This window comes from Kogia breviceps, chromosome 3, assembly GCF_026419965.1.
Source record: "Kogia breviceps isolate mKogBre1 chromosome 3, mKogBre1 haplotype 1, whole genome shotgun sequence".
NCBI lineage: Eukaryota > Metazoa > Chordata > Mammalia > Artiodactyla > Physeteridae > Kogia > Kogia breviceps.
The window spans coordinates 162,838,872-162,855,353 of record NC_081312.1 but is presented as its reverse complement, the minus strand read 5'-3'; the positions used below and the strand labels follow the sequence as shown (position 1 = coordinate 162,855,353).

General features: G+C 52.4%; 1 long non-coding RNA gene across 2 annotated transcripts in view; it reads right to left on the bottom strand.

Annotated features, from left to right (window-relative positions):
- LOC131752733 (uncharacterized) overlaps positions 1-16,482 on the bottom strand; it is a 94,857-nt gene that overhangs the window by 36,648 nt on the left and 41,727 nt on the right. The gene's annotated exons all lie outside the window — the stretch shown is intronic.

Sequence of the window (16,482 nt, the reverse complement as noted above, 5' to 3'; positions counted from 1 at the left end):
GTGAGAGAATGCATAAAAATGAAACAACAAAATGAAACATGCTGCCCCAACCCCCAAACACCCTTTGTTAGAGTGATCCAGAGGATTAAATAGCTGGTGGAGACCACAGGATTTTAAACTCAGTCTCCTGTGGACAGATGGGCACCTGGCCTTGAGGGGAGAACCCAGAGGAAAGGCCGCGAAGGCAAGCAGATGGAAATCTGGCAAGAGCTGGAGGCTGCTGTGAGCCGTGGTTAGGTGAGGAAAACGGAGCCGGTGCGAGCAGAAACCACGGGAAGGAGAAGGCTTTTCCAAGAAATTACAGAGGTATCGCCTTCCAAGTGGCTGGGGACCTCTGCAGACATGATCTCATTGCCCCTCCCCCCAGGGCCTCTGGGGGGACCCGGGGCCAGGGGTCTCTGCCCCGTCCTGAGTTCAAAGTAGACACTACCTGCCGACTCTCCCAAAGAGGCCTCAAACCTGGCGTTCCCTCACTGACAGCGGAGGGACCAGAAAACTCCCCTCACAGCTGATTCGACAGAAGTCTCCTCAAGCTTCAAGGGTCCTTAAAAGCACTTGAAATCTCTCAGGACAAAAGTGACTGTAAAAAAAACAGTTATTCAAGGAGAACTGTTTCATTCTGTACCAAGGGAGTTGATTGTCTATTTGTTTTGGTAAGAGTGGGCCTAGGACCCAGCCACTCTGCTCAGGGTTCTCTAGAGGAACAGAATCAATGGGATATATAGACATACAGAGGAGATTTGTGATAGGCATTGGCTCATGTGATTATGGAGGCTGAGAAGCCCCACCGTCTGCCATCTACCAGCTGGAGGCCCAAGCGAGCTGGGGGTAAGGGGTGATTCAGTCCAAGTCCGAAGGCCCGAGAACCAGGAATATCGGTCGATGTCCAAGGGATGGATGTCTCAGCTCAGAGCGAGCAAACTCCCCCCTTCTTCCATCTTTTTGTTCTATTCGGGCCCTTGATGGACTGGATGGTGCCCACCTGCATGGGCGAAGGTGGTCTTTCCTCAATCCACCAATTCAAATGCTAATCTCTTCAGGAAATACCCTCATAGCCACACCTGGAAATCATGTTTACTGGGCATCACTTAGCTCAGCCAATGTGACACATGAAATGAGCCATCACACCAGTGGTGTGGATGGAGATGCTTGTGTGCCTGGTGCAGTGGGTAGAGAGCATTTGGGGCATCAGCTAAGTGATGTTTCTGAGCCTCTTCTATGCCATTAGCACTTTGGGAAGGCTTTGTGGGGCCATCGTTATGAGCCAGCCCTTGTCTGTCAGGTACCAGCTGTGTGCCAGCTCTGTGCTAAGTGATCTCTAGACACCATCCCATAATATAATCTCCATAACAACCCTGGGGGCTGTACAGCTGCAATTCCCATTCACAGCCCTTAGAGCAGTACCAGGAACTGTCCATTGATGTTCTTTTGTGAATGGTTGACAATAATGCCATTGCAAAGTAAGGAGACGGAAGCCACTGAAGAAAAGTAATTTGTCGCTAGTTGCCAAGAATGAGAACAAGGGAACGGGCTTCCCTGGTGGCGCAGTGATTAAGAGTCAGCCTGCCAACGCAGGGGACACAGGTTCGAGCCCTGGTCCGGGAAGATCCCGCATGCTGTGGAGCAACTAAGCCCATGAGCCACAGCTACTGAGCCTGCGCTCTAGAGCCCGCGTGCCACAATTACTGAAACCCACGTGCCAAAACTACTGAAGCCTGCGTGCCTAGAGCCCATGCTCCGCAACAAGAGAAGCCACCGCAATGAGAAGCCCGCGCACCGCAACGAAGAGTAGCCCCCGCTCGCCGCAACTAGAGAAAGCCTGCAAGCAGCAAGGAGGACCCAACACAGACAAAAATAAATAAAAATAAAAATAAAGAAATTTTAGAAAAAGAAAAAGAACAAGGGAAGAAGACCCAGACCCCCAGGGTCCTGGCGGTTAGAGCCCAAGCCTCAGATCCCGACTGCCCCACCTGGACCAGTCTCTGCCTGTGAGTGGCTGACCCTGGGGAGGACATGGACTCTGAAGGCACTGACTGGAATATGGAAATAACAATATTTCTTTCAGAGGGCGGATGGGAGGATTAAATAATATAACGAATAAACTTGCTCAGCACAGGACTGGCCTAGAGTAATTGTTCAATAAATTACTGTTATTTCATGAGCTTCACTCCAGCCCTGGGCGTATGAGAGCCTCTTAGAGTCAGGCTTCACCTCCTGAGATTGTGTTTTATCAGCCCTCCTTTGATGCGACGTCTTCCTGAAACTTCGGGCTAATCATCCAAATCTTCCCACGTCAACACAGAATGACTCATACAGGAACCTAACGAAGGCTTTTTAGTGTAGACATTCACGTTTTTGAGAGAAAACAGACCTGTTTATTTTAGCTGCCAACATGATTTAAGTTAGAACTTGGATAGAACTTGCTGACCGTGGTCATTGAAGGACACTAGAATAAATGACCAAAGGCTTTTTGGAACTCTCTTTACCTAAATACTTTGAAGAATAAGGATATTAGGGCTAACAAATAAAATAAAGGAAGGAAGGAAGCAAGGAAAGGAGGAAGGAAGGAAGGGGAAAAGGAAAAAAGAAAGATAGAAGGAAATAGCTAAAATACCATAACCAAGAAGAATGAAAACCAATTGCTAATCAGGCTCCTATTTGAGTGTCAGTTGTGAAAAATATTTGTTGACTTAACGAAGATCCCATATCTTGCGTGGGGTTGTTATAGGAAGGTATTGATTGCATCTGAGCCGTGGCTATGAAATCTGCGAGCTGGGACACCTCAGCCATTTATCCTCTATGGATGAAGGGAAAGCAGAACTCACATCCAAGGCAACCAGAGTGTCTGTGGGGCAGAGGTAGTCACATTGGGGACGGTTGGGGAAAGGGAAGAAATCAATTTCTCCATCTCTGTGGTCACAGGGCTGTGGTCTGAGGCGGATGTAAGAACACAACGTCCTCCAGGGCAGCAGCATCCAGTTCCCTTTGCTGCCAACCTAAAGAAACTCGAGGAGTCCCAGCAGCTGGGGCCAGGGCGGTGCCGGAGCCAGCCGTGGTGTGCAGATGAAACACAGGTTGGGTGGGGTGTAGACCCTACAGAGACACTCGTGGGAGCCACTGACTTTTAACCCTCCTCTTTTCCAGCTCCTACTCTTTATTCTGGCTCCTGGCAGCAGACCCCTGTGGGGACAGAGGGACCTCATGGAACAGGGGCAGGGAGGAGGCATCCGAAAACCACAGTGTTAGTGATGAGACAGGGCAAAACAAACCCAACCAAAACAGGGAGCTTAGGGCGGGTCGGGCATGCGGATTTCAGGACTATTCCATGACTGTCAGGGGCAGGGCGTGGGGTTAAACACACCCAGATTCCTGGCTCCCGGCAGACCTTGATTTCCTGAAAAACCTCCACAAAGTGATCCCAAAACCATGAGGCACTGCCCTCTGCCCCATAATCACAGGCAGCAGCTCTGAGGTTGATGAATTCGCCTGTGATCCCCCTAGAGACCACCGAGGTTTCTGTACACCTTCCCCGCCCCACGCAGCTCCTTGGGCTGGGTGAGCCTGGCACCTCGTGGCCCCAGCACAGACTGTACCAGCAACCCTCTCCAGCATCCCCAGGGATGCCACCCCAGGTCCTGACTGGCTGGAGCTGTGGGTCCATCCCCTCCAGCTACAAAGCCTCCCAGAGCCAGGGGTCCACCTGGAGCTGTAGGACGGAGCAAACCCTGTGGTCCTAACCACCTGGACTAGAGCTTTCAGCCTCGTGTTCGTGCCTCTTTTGTTCGTCCTGCTTGCAGGGGTGAGGGAGGTGGGGTACAGAACCGGACGGATCTCAAGTTCAGTCTCGGGTGGGGTGGGAGCAGGCACAGAAGAGGCACCTTCCTGGTGGGGGGGGGCTGTGAATGATTAAAGCCTCTCCCAGCCTCCCCCCATCTCTCTGCTGGGACTGGAGACATGCTTTCCAAGGATGTCATGGATTGCCTGTTTGTCTGCATTTGTTCCCTGATCAGTGGGGCTGTGGGGCGGCGGTCTGTATGTGTCTGGCTTACTGGGCCCTCCAGTGCCTGTTCACACGTTGGGTGCTAGGACCTTAGGAGCTTAACTGGTGAAAGGTCAACAGTCACCTGGATTGTTTCCAGGCTGCCCCCTTCCCCTCCCATCGAACAAACAAAATACACAAGCAAACAGATCCTTTTGATGGCCCAGAGCTGACCTGCTTGGGAGGAAATTCTATCCTGGCCAGTGGGTTCAAGGGGATTGTGAACACAGGCCTTCTCCCTGCTTCCTAACTGTACAGGTCATCCCATGAGATGGTTTGGCTCATGAACTTGAAAAAGGAGTCGGGACGAAGGTAGACTGGGTTCAGGATGCCTCCGGACCTCCCCTTGTTCTTTCTGCTTCTGAGCAAAGGCATCAGATCTTTCCAGTCCCATCCTGGTCTGGTCTCACCATCTCTAGGGGGTCTGGTTGTGTGGGACCAACCACACACAGGCTGTGTCTTCGATTCTACTCTGAAGAGAGTACTTCCGGGGGACCAGGGGTGCGTGGTTAGGAAAAAGAGCCATCACATACTGTTAACATGGCAGAACTGTTTGGGAATATGGATACCCATACCAGTCCTACCTTCCGGTTTCCAAGGATGACCCAAAGCAGTGAAGACTTTCCTCCCTGAACTGCTCACCTGCACGAAGTGTTCCAGGACTCAGCTTCTCCTTTTCCTCCTCACAACACCTGCCAACACTCGACTCAGAGCAAGTTTTTTTCTCCTGGGTGATCTCAGTTTTTACCTTCAGGGCAGGGATGCTGCCTGATCCATCCTTGTATCCTCAGGGCCAAGCATAAAATCTAACACAGAGTAGGTTCCGAAAGTGTTGAGTGAATGATGAGTAAGAGTCAGGAAATGCCAGGAGGAGAAGAAGGACAGAGAGGTTATCTGCAGAGCCAGAGGTGGGGGAAATGCAGAGGAGATGGTGCATTGGTGATCTGGATGGGAAGATATGGGACCCGTGTTCTCTCAGACTTCTGCTGTTGTCTGAGACCTGACTGATTCCCCTTCTGGAATATTTACTTAAGAAGCTAAAGAGAGAGGGTATTACCTGGAGAGTTAGCAGGTTTCTCTTCTCAGTGGCCAAAAGCCAAACAGATGGTTAAGGGCGGGGGCTGGGGTGCCGGCTCGCAGTGAGCTAAGCATCCTTCACCATGAGACCTGGGCTCTGGGCAGCTCCAGACAGGCCTGTGAGATGGCGAGGGCTTCTGTGGGGCAGTGAGTCACTCATTCTTCATGGCATAGCTGTGGTCTTCCAGGAAATGGTATTGGACACGTATGCATAGATATACACATGCAATGTGTGCACCCAAGGGCATGGACTGGCTGCACCAAGCTGATACTACAAGCCTTGCCCACCCACAGTTCCTCCAGCTCGTTGGTCCAGCAGAGCCTGGGGCCTCTGGAAGGGTAGGACCAGGTGGAGAGGAAATTTGCCATGATGCTTCTTCTCTGTGGTGATGTGAAGGTGACCAGGATAAAGACCCTGGTCACCTGGGGGCTCCTGTGTAGTGAGCAGACCCGAAGAATGTGTTAAGTCCACAAACATTTTAATTAATGGGATGCTGGCGAGACTGCAAACAAAGCCTGAGGACGTAGAGACTCCAGTGGATCTGCCTGGAAGTCACATAGGTTAAACCTGTTAAAAATCACCAGTCACTCACGGAGGAAACGATCAGTGAGCTCTCACCACTCTGCATCAGGCCCTGAGCCAGAGTCCCGAGTACCAGAGTACGCTGGTACAGCAGGGAGCAGGCAGGCGTGGTGCCTGCCCTCAGGATGTCAGCTTCCTTCCATGCCCACATCAGTACCCCAGCATTTCCCCAAAGCTTGTCCATTTTGAGTTTTCCCACAAATAATATTTCTATGTACCCAAACCAAAAGGCCCCAGGAAGGAGAGGAAGGGTGCTGCAGAGTAAATATTTGTCCTCCACCAAATTCATACACTGAAGCACTAATCCAAGGGGATGGTGTCAGGAGGTGGGGATTTGGGAGGTGATGAGGTCATGAGGGTGGAGGCCCCCATGATGGGATCAGTGTCCTTATAAAAGAGACCCCGGAGAGCTCCTTCACCCCTTCCTCCAGCTGAGGACACAGCTGTCTATGAAATAGGAGATGGGTCCTCAGCAGACACAAACCCTGGCCACACCTTGATCTTGGACTTCCAGCCTCCAGAACTGTGAGAAATAAACGTTCGTTATTTATAGGCCGCCCAGTTTGTGGTGTTGTGGTACAGCAGCCGAGCTCACTAAGACAAAGGGGTGACATTAAAATTCCCCCAGCCCTGCTACCTACATTAGAGCCATTGGAGGCGGATGGGTTCTTGGAGGTCACGGGGAGACGCCTCTTTAGGTCTAAGAGGGTGTAGTGTCTGTACGGTGAATGGTGGGGCATCACTGCTGTTCCAAGTACCTGGGTTCAAATCTTACCTCTGCCTCTGCCTGACTGTGTGATCTGGGCCAAAAGAGCTAACATCTTTGGGCCTCCGTTTCCTCAGCTATACACTGGGAGTAAAATCAGAATTGACCAGGGGCTGGAATGGGGCCTGACACCCAGCTTGCATGGTGGCTTCTGATAAATCCCACGCATGTTAGTGGGAAGCAGTGTCAGATTGTTGATGGTCCATTTTCTGTTAGACCCCTCAGTCTGCACTGGCTGGGGTCACAGGTGCAGGGGTACGTGTGGAGAACTCAGGTTCCGAATGCAGGCCCGGGCCCCATCTTGCGTCGGGAGGCTGCCCGGGATGGCACACGGTATGGACGCCAAGATTAGTGTCATTCAGACGGTGAGCAGAGGTACAGGCCGTGGCAAGGTCTTGCTGCCTCTTCAGAGACAGGCAGTGGAGGAGGTCCTGGCACAGAACGTCGGGCTTGACCCTCAGCTCTGGGCCTGATAGACCATTTGGGGAGGAATCACTGGTTTCCTGCTCTTTGGAAAGGATGCACCTGCCTTGCTACATTCCCTCCTCTCACCAGCCCGCGGGGAAGTGAGGACAGGTGAGCAGACCGCACAGCTGCCCGGGAGAACAGCAAGGCCCCTACGGGACTCTGTCCCCCGTCTGTGACCACATCCCTGTGACCGTCAACCACACCAGCCTTCTCGCGCCTCCTCCCTCCTCCTCGGCGGTGCATCCCGAGAGGCAGACAGCAGTGACCACAAGCAGACACCCCTGGCCCAGGCCGGTTCCCCGAAACTCTTGAGGACTCGGGAGATTGTGGCCGCTGAACGTGGTCTGTGAGAGCTCAGAACATAAACAAGCTGCATGTGGACTGTGGGGAGGGACACAGACACCCTCGGCTGCCCGTGGTCCCCACAGCCACGGCGCCTTGGTGGTCAGATCGCTCGGAAGTGAACCAGGAGGTTGGCAGGAGGAGAGAGCTGGATGGGCAGGCATTCAGGCGACTCACCGACCATAGACGCAAAGAGAGAAGTTTGTACTGCACACCCCGAAGAGGAGGGACCCCTTTTCCAGCCCCCATGCAGAGCCCACCAGGCAGCAGGCAGAAAACTCAGGTTCTCAAACCCAGAATCACCTCCGCTCAATCTTAATCTCCCGCCAGACTCTCACGGCGACCAAGAAAAGGACTTGGTGACTCTGCATCTAGACTCTTCCACCCCATAGGTAGTGGATCAAATAATCGATGGTCCAAATCAGGCCCTTTTCAGAGTGAAAGGGGGAATGCAGTAATGATGCAGGACTTGGATGGACCCCAGACTCTAGTGCAGGGACCAGGAGGCCTGATTGCAGTCCAGCACCACCACTCATCTGTCTGGGCTGTTTCCTCATTGTAAAATGTTGTTGTTTTAATGGGATACTTTCTGCCTCTAGTTACCCAGCAAACGTCAGCCGCTTTACAGGAGTTTATCTCATTGTGTGTGTGTGAGGGAATCTACTCCACTATTTCTAAAATATCTCCTTGAAGGAAGGACCTTCTTAGCTGAACTTACCGTTTTTTGTTTGTTTGTTTTGTTTGTTTGTTTGTTTTTTGCGGTATGCGGGCCTCTCACTGCTGTGGCCTCTCCCGTTGTGGAGCACAGGCTCCGGACGCGCAGGCTCAGCGGCCATGGCTCACGGGCCCAGCTGCTCCACGGCATGTGGGACCTTCCCGGACTGGGGCACGAACCCGTGTCCCCTGCATCGGCAGGCGGACTCTCAACCACTGCGCCACCAGGGAAGCCCCAAACTTACCTTTTAAGGAACCAAGCAGAATTTCCTGCATGCCAGCCTTGGTGATGTTCGCCCCACAGCCAATGAGGTTTTAACAGTGAAATACAAGCATTGTTTCCCTTCATCCCTGTCTTTACTTCTCTTAGCAGAGCAGTGATTTCTCATGCTGTCTTTCCCATAAACCTCTCACTCACCACGCGAACTCCCACACACCCCGCCAAGCAAAACAGAAACAAAATTGTAAATGGTCCACGACCAGAATGGGTGCTTCCTGATACCACTCCCGCAGACATCGCCGTTCATGTAGCCAAATCGTTAAGCTCATCTAACCAGTCCCCACCCGCACCATGTCCTCCTCTGCCAGGCACTGCACAGCTGCAGGTCCCTGCTGGCCCCTGGTCCCTCTAAGTCCACCGGCCCTTCCTCCTCGGACGCGTCTCTCAAACTTCTCCCTTCCCCGCCCCCATCACTGCTGCCGCCTCCCGCCGGCTCTTCAGCTTCTCCGCGTCACCAGACAATCCTCCTAGACTCTCTCGCTCATCACGTTGCCCGTTCTGCTCAAGGATCTATAACCTCAGCATGTTGTAGGCACAAGTCGGGATGTCACAATGGGACGTCTGAGAGGTTCCTGCTCAGTGGCTCCTGAATACCTGGACAGGGGGACTTGGTGGGGCAACTGGCTGGAAGGGAGGGATTAGGACTTGCCTTGGAGTGACCTTTATAGCAAGCACGGTGTGTTTACTTCCTGTGTAATAATAGATGCATGCAAATAACAAAGGTTTCTAAAGATGGTTTTACCAGAGTGCTTCATGGGTCAAGAAAATCCACATCATGGGAATTCCCTGGTGGTCCAGTGGTTAGGACTCAGTGCTTTCACAGTTGTGGCCCGGGTTCAATCCCTGGCCAGGGAACTAAGATCCCACAAGCCATGCGGTGTGGCCAAAATAAATAAATAAAATAAAATAAGTAAAGAAAATACATATCCAACTGATGTTAACAGCAGGGCACCTGTCAGCTTACATGATGAAAACATCCAGAGGTAGGCCCAGATTCTGGGGGATTCGCTCTGGAAATTCTGTCTCATCAGGACTACAGGTCGATTTGTCTGTGCTTCTCTGAGTCCCGCCTCCTCCACGGGGCAGGTTTGTCCTCAGGCTGGCTTCCCTCATGGTGATGGCCTGGCTGCCACACCTCCTGGGGCATGTGTTCCCCTCTTCACCTCCAGGAGGAGGGAAGGAGCGCCTCTTTTCCCAAAGAGAAAACAAACCCTGCATTTCACCCTGAATGTGTGGACTGAGTCTTTGCATCCTTCCCTGAACCACACCTGTGATGAGAAAAATCACCTGGAGCTTGGGTTCTGTCAGTTCTCTGCAAACAATGGACGTGGGGGAGGGGAGGAGGGTGGCCCCTGGTGTCCATAGCAGCATAAGGCTGAAAAAACGCATCAAGAATAATGTCCAGGGCTTCCCTGGTGGCGCAGTGGTTGAGAGTCCGCCTGCCGATGCAGGGGACATGGGTTCGTGCCCTGATCTGGGAGGATCCTGCATGCCGCAGAGCGGCTGGGCCCGTGAGCCATGGCCACTGAGCCTGCGCGTCCGGAGCCTGTGCTGCGCAACGGGAGAGGCCACAACAGTGAGATGCCCGCGTACCAAAAAAAAAAAAAAAGAATAATGTCCAGTGAACACTTTGGTACATGACTCTTTTTGAATTATGCTTTTCTCAGGGTATATGCCCAGTAGTGGGATTGCTGGGTGGTATGGTAGTTCCATTTGTAGTTTTATAAGGAACCTCCATACTGTTCTCCATAGTGGCTGTATCAATTTACATTCCCACCAACAGTGCAAGAGGGTTCCCTTTTCTCCACACCCTCTCCAGCATTTATTGTTTCTAGATTTTTTTGATGATGGCCATTCTGACAGGTGTGAGATGATATCTCATTGTAGTTTTGACTTGCATTTCTCTAATGATTAATGATGTTGAGCATTCTTTCATGTGTTTGTTGGCAATCTGTATATCTTCTTTGGAGAATGTTCATGGCAACTCTATTTACAAAGCCAGGACATGGAAGCAACCTAAGTGTCCATCGACAGATGAATGGATAAAGAAGATGTGGCACATATATACAATGGAATATTACTCAGCCATAAAAAGAAACGAAATTGAGTTATTTGTAGTGAGGTGGATGGACCTAGAGTCTGTCATACAGAGTGAAGTAAGTCAGAATGAGAAAAACAAATACCGTATGCTAACACATCTATATGGAATCTAAGGAAAAAAAGGGCCATGAAGAACGTAGGGGTAAGACTGGAATAAAGACACAGACCTACTAGAGAATGGACTTGAGGATATGGGGAGGTGGAAGGGTAAGCTGTGACGAAGTGAGAGAGTGGCATGGACATATATACACTACCAAACGTAAAATAGATAGCTAGGGGGAAGCAGCCGCATGGCACAGGGAGATCAGCTCGGTGGTTTGTGACCACCTAGAGGGGTGGGATAGGGAGGCTAGGAGGGAGGGAGACGCAAGAGGGAAGAGATATGGGAACATATGTATATGTATAACTAATTCACTTTGTTTTAAAACAGAAACTAACACACCATTGTAAGGCAATTATACTCCAATAAAGATGTTAAAAAAAAAAAAAAGAATAATGTCCAAGACTTCCCTGGTGGTGCAGTGGTTAAGAATCCTCCTGCCAGTGCAGGGGACATGGGTTCGAGCCCTGGTCCGGGAAGATCCCTCATTGCCGCGGAGCACCTAAGCCCATGTGCCACAACTACTGAGCCTTTGCTCTAGAGTCCGCAAGTCACAGCTACTGAGCCCGCATGCCACAACTACTGAAGCCCGCGTGCCTAGAGCCCGTGCTCCACACCAAGAGAAGCCACTGCAGTGAGAAGCCCGCACACTGCAACGAGCCCACGTGCAGCGACGAAGACCCAACACAGCCAAAAGTAAATAAATAAATAAATTTATATGTACAAAAAAAAGAATAACGTCCACAGGCGGCCTGGGTGAGGGCGGCTGATGGAATCTTGTGTGCGTGTGGGGCGTTAAAGCCTCATCTCCTTCTGGAAATGAGAGTGCTGCTCCTGGCAGGAGGGATGTGCCTGAGAACTAGTTGGGGACAGGGAGGGGGCTTTCCTGAAAGAACCGTTTCCTCTTGGACTCAGGCTTGCATCCACGCAGGGTTGCTGAGAACACGTCTAGTCTACGGACGGGAAGGAGCGGGATCCAGGGTGAGGGGCACCTCTGCACGCCGGTCCTGAGCCCTCTGGGCTGGAGCCATCAGCGAGTCTGCCCTTCGGGATGGAATCACTCACCCGGGCACATCTCTCCCTCTTGCTTTCTCACTTTGAAACCAGCATTTTGTGTGACAGTGTAGCCTCACTTGGTGTGGTCACGGAAGAGGTGAAAACCACCTACAGGCCTCAGTCTCCCCAGGGAAGATGCAGAAATGAGTCAGCGGAAACCGTGAGCTGGGCTTCCAGGTACCAGCCTGAACCTCAGTGGCCAAACTGGAATTGGGTATTGGTGTTTAAGTCCGGGAAGGGCCCTGCCTGCCGGTTTGTGGTGACCTGTGACCTCTCCACTGTGCTCCCTTTAGGCAGGAAATGACCAGCGCACCTCACTTTCGCTCGTGTCCAGGCAACAGCATTTCTAGGCTGGAGAGTGTGTGACGCTCTTGGTGAGGGAGCTGCCTTGGCTCCGGGGCACCTGTGTTCTATGTCCAGGCCAGCCTGGCACCTGCCCATACTCTGTGCCTGTCCGTTTACGTAGATGGCGGTGCATGTGCAGCTGCTGAGTTGGGGTCGCACAACAACCATTCGGGGGCATTCGGTTTGGTGGGCCCCGGGTTTTAGAACAGTGAGACCCACCGGTTGGACCCACTAGACCCCGTGGGCCTGACTCTTGGACACCAGGATACGCCATGGCTGCGGGAGGCCCAACGCTGATGTGGGAAACCCAGGAGGAATTGAATCAGACCCTGGAGACCCAGAAGGGACCTAGTGACCATCTGATGCCCTCCTTTGAGCTTATATAGGAGACAGAGGCCCAGGGAGCGGGCAAGATCTACCCCCAAATTAAACCCTGGAAAGTGATGGAATTAGAACTCTTGGACCTGTTGCCTCCTGATCTCCACTTCTGGGCTTGTTACTACAAATACATCCTGTAACTGGATACACTTAACCTTTTAAAGAATTTATGGCTTGAACAATGTGCGCTCTTAGCTCTTTTAAGAGGTAAAAGCAAAAGTAAAAGCCGCCTGGGCAGTCTTATTACTTCCAGTTCCTGGCCTTCCAATCACGTTGAGATGCATTCTCACCTGTCCATGGCCGAGGGGCAGGGGGGCAGGGGAGGGGCCTGTCCAGATTTCAGGATTCTGAGACTTGACTCATTGGACTCTCCGGTAAAGAGCTCAGAGCTCGAGTGCTGCTGGACAGGAGGTAATTGTCACAGGAGGGGACATCACGGTCCCTTTCCACTGTGGCCCTAGGGGAATCTGGCCTTAAGATGCTTTAAGGTGACGGAGTGTGAGAGAAGCAGCTAAGTGAAGGTTTTAACTTGAGTCAGTGAGGCATGTTCTGGTGAAGACGTCAGGGCTGATGCTGGGGAAATCGGGGCACACGAGAGGACCTCTGTAGGGTCTGCCCATAAGGTCCGCGCCTGCTCATCGGCAAGATTTTTGTTTTCGATTTTGAGAGCGAGAGCTCAGCCTCGCTGTTTCCCTGCTCCGCGTGCCTTCTATAACCCTGTGGGCTGGATTTAAAGCCAGATTATATTTTTAGGTGGAGAGAGAGATTACTTATTAGGTCTTAGGAGGAGTGGAACTCAGTTTGGCTGATGCCTGTTCTGCGAATGAATGTGCTGTTTTCACCCGGGTTCTGGGAATGAAGCTGCCTCAGGAACAGAGGGTGGATCCCACACCAGCCCTGCCTCCCACCCCCAAGGCCTCAGTTTCCACCTCACCTTCAGGTCTTTCCCAGAGGAAGCCTGGGTGAAGCAGGTGGAGACCACTGAAGACAGAGCCAGTGGGAGGGAGCCCAATACTGAGACAGGTGGGGAGGGCGTCCCTGGGTCCATGCAGCCCCTGGGGCGGCTGCCTGCCCCCAGGTCCTGCATCAGTAATTACATCACATCTGCCTGACGTCCTGGAGCCCAAGCATCATGTCCCTCACGGGGCCGTTTCCTGTAGGGAACAGGAAAGGGGGCCAACTTCTCCCTTCTGAGGCTGGAGAACAGGCTCTTTCTGATTTGGGACATTAGACAGTATCACTTTTATGAGAGGGTGAGAAGGAACTCATTCCATGTAGAAGAAGACAAGACAGCTTGAAATCTGCAGAAACCCCAACATTTGGAGGGTACTTTGGCTGTGCTGGTGCCCTCTCTCCTCTCTGTCTCTGTCTCTCTTTGTCTCTCTCTGTCTCTGTCTCTCTGTCTGTCACTGTCTCTCTGTCTCTGTCTCTATGTCTCTCGGTGTCTCTCTCTGTCTCACTTTTCACTGAACGTACTGACAGAAAAATACACAAGCTAGTTGACATTCAGCTAGTTGACATTTTATAAACTGAGCCCACCTGTGAAGTCAGCCCCAGCTGGAGACACAAAGCAGAGTCAGCCCCCAGGGGCCCTATCGCTGTCCATTTCACTGATCCCCAAGCCCAGCGCAGGGGCACACAGACGCCAGAAGCTTGGCGGCTCTGCCTCTTCTGGGGCCCCACGTGGAGGGTCCTGCAACCTGCACTCTCTGTGTCTGGCTCCCTCTGATCCGTGTTTTTGTTTCACCTCCCTCGAGGGGCCCCAGACGAAGCTGTGTCATCTGGACATTGGAGCCAGCCGGCAGCTTCCCAACAGGACCATGTGGGGAAGGCAGGGTGGGTTCAACGAGACCTCCGTGCAAAGTGCTGCCTTCCAACGGCCACCATGACACGCTGGGCGTGCTGACCAGCTGCCCCAGTGCTCAGGAGCCCCGACACCCAGGGAAGGATGCCCTGTCCTCTCCACCCAGAAAACCACTGAAAAGCAATGCTTTCCAGGGCCGAAACCATGCATCACACACATGCACGCTTTCCTGGGAAGCCCGCTGCTGCTGCTTTTTAATTTTAAAGTCTAACCAAAGTCTTGACCCAGTAATTTAGAGAAGAGACAAATGTCTCCTAAGGGGAACGATGTGGTCTCGCTGTTTACCATTTCTAAAGCAACTTCTACATCACAAAAGCCTTGGACTACTTCCCCTTTGTCACTCCTCATGCCCCCAGTGCAGGAAGGAGTCTTCCTTTGCACGAGGGGGAAACAGAACAGGAAACGAGGTCACGCTGGGCAGAGGACTCAGTCTCCCTTGGAGGTGAGAGCACGGGCCATACCGACGGGTGGCCTCAGCCCCAGGGTGACCGAGCCAGACGTGGGTCACATCTCTCCCACCGGCCCCAGGGTGGGCCCCCCCGATACCACACCCCCCCAACACCACCACCCCCCCACACACCACACAGAGACGCCCTGATGAGCCCCTTCAGCCTCCAGCTACCCCATGAAGAGCTGCGACCTGTGTGTTGACGCAGGAAGTGTTTCTCCTCGACTGACCCGACGGCAGCCTCACCCCCCTGCAACCCCCAGTCCTCTCCCTGAACAGGAACTGGACCAGATTCCGCTGCTCTCTGCACACTCTTGATATTAAAATTTAGTCTGTCTAGTTTGAAACCATGACTTATGAGCCAATTCAAAGCTCTGCACCTCCTTTTCATACCCTCTCCGAGGCTGTGGAAGGATCATATTCATTTTCCAGGGCCGCTGTTACGAAGCACCACACACTGGGCAGCAGAAACTACAGAAATAGGTCATTTCCCAGTCCCGGGGGCCGGAAGTCTGAGATCAAGGTGTCAGCGGGGCTGGTTCCTTCTGAGGCTCTGAGGGAGGATCCGTTCAGGCCTCTCTCCCCACTTCTGGTGGTTTGTTGGAAATCTTTGGTGTCCCCTGGCTTGTAGAAGCATCACCCTGATCTCTGCCTTCATGTTCAATGGTGTTCTCCCTGTGTTCATGTCTGTGTTCAAATTTCCCCTATTTGTAAGGACACCGTCATGTTGGATTAGGACCCACCCAGCTCTAGGATGACCCCATTACATCTGCAATCACCCTATTTCCAAATAAGGTTACATTCTGAGGGACTAGGGGTGAGGACTTCAACATATGTATTTTGGGGAGACATTTCAACACATGACGCAACTCTAGTAAGTGAAGGTGGGGAAGGAAGGGGAAAATTAAGAAATGGTTTTAGTTAAAGCCAGGCCAATGGGCTTCCCTGGTGGCGCAGTGGTTGGGAGTCCGCCTGCCGATGCAGGGGACACGGGTTCGTGCCCCGGTCCGGGAAGATTCCCACATGCCACGGAGCGGCTGGGCCCGTGAGCCATGGCCGCTGAGCCTGCGCATCCGGAGCCTGTGCTCCGCAACAGGAGAGGCCGCGGTGGTGAGAGGCCCGCGTACCGCAAAAAACAAAAAGCCAGGCCAAACTACAGGGCAGAGTTGGAAGTCAGGAAGCAGGGATGGTTGGGAGAGGGGAAGGTGGAGATTGGGATGGACCCGCAGGAGGATTCTGGGGGCCTGGCCATGTTCTGCTTTCTGCCTGCTTGTGTTATAGGCTAGATGCTTGTGTCCTCCCCAAACTCACATGTTGAAACCCTACCCCTCCGCCCCATGTGATGATGTTAGGAGGTGAGGCCTTGGGATGAGATGAGGCCATGAGAGTGGAGCCTCAGGGATGGGTTTGTGCCCCTGTAAGAGTCACGAGAGAGCCGGCGTCCTCTGTGCTCCCAGACATGTGGGGACACAATGGAAGGCAGTCTGCAGCGGGCTCTCCCCAGAACCCCGACCACACTGGACCCCTGCTCTTGGATTCCCAGCCTCCGGCACTGTGAGGAGTAAGTTTTTGTTGTTTAAGCCCCAGCCTGCTGTTCCGTTCCAGCAGCTGAACAGACACGCGGTTACACAGTTGCTTCATGATAATTCATGAGACAAACATTTCTATTTTACACACTTTTCTCTATGTGTGTTATATGCCACAATTTTTTCAAGGTTAAGAAAAGGGGGGCATAGAAGTCAAAACTAGAATGAGGTATCACCTCACACTGGTCAGAATGGCCATCATTAAAAGTCTACAAACAATAAATGCTGGAGAGGGTGTGGACAAAAGGGAACCCTCCTGCACTGTTGGTGGGAATGTAAACTGGTGCAGTCACTCTGGAGAACAGTATGGAGTTTCCTTAAAAACCTAAAAATAGA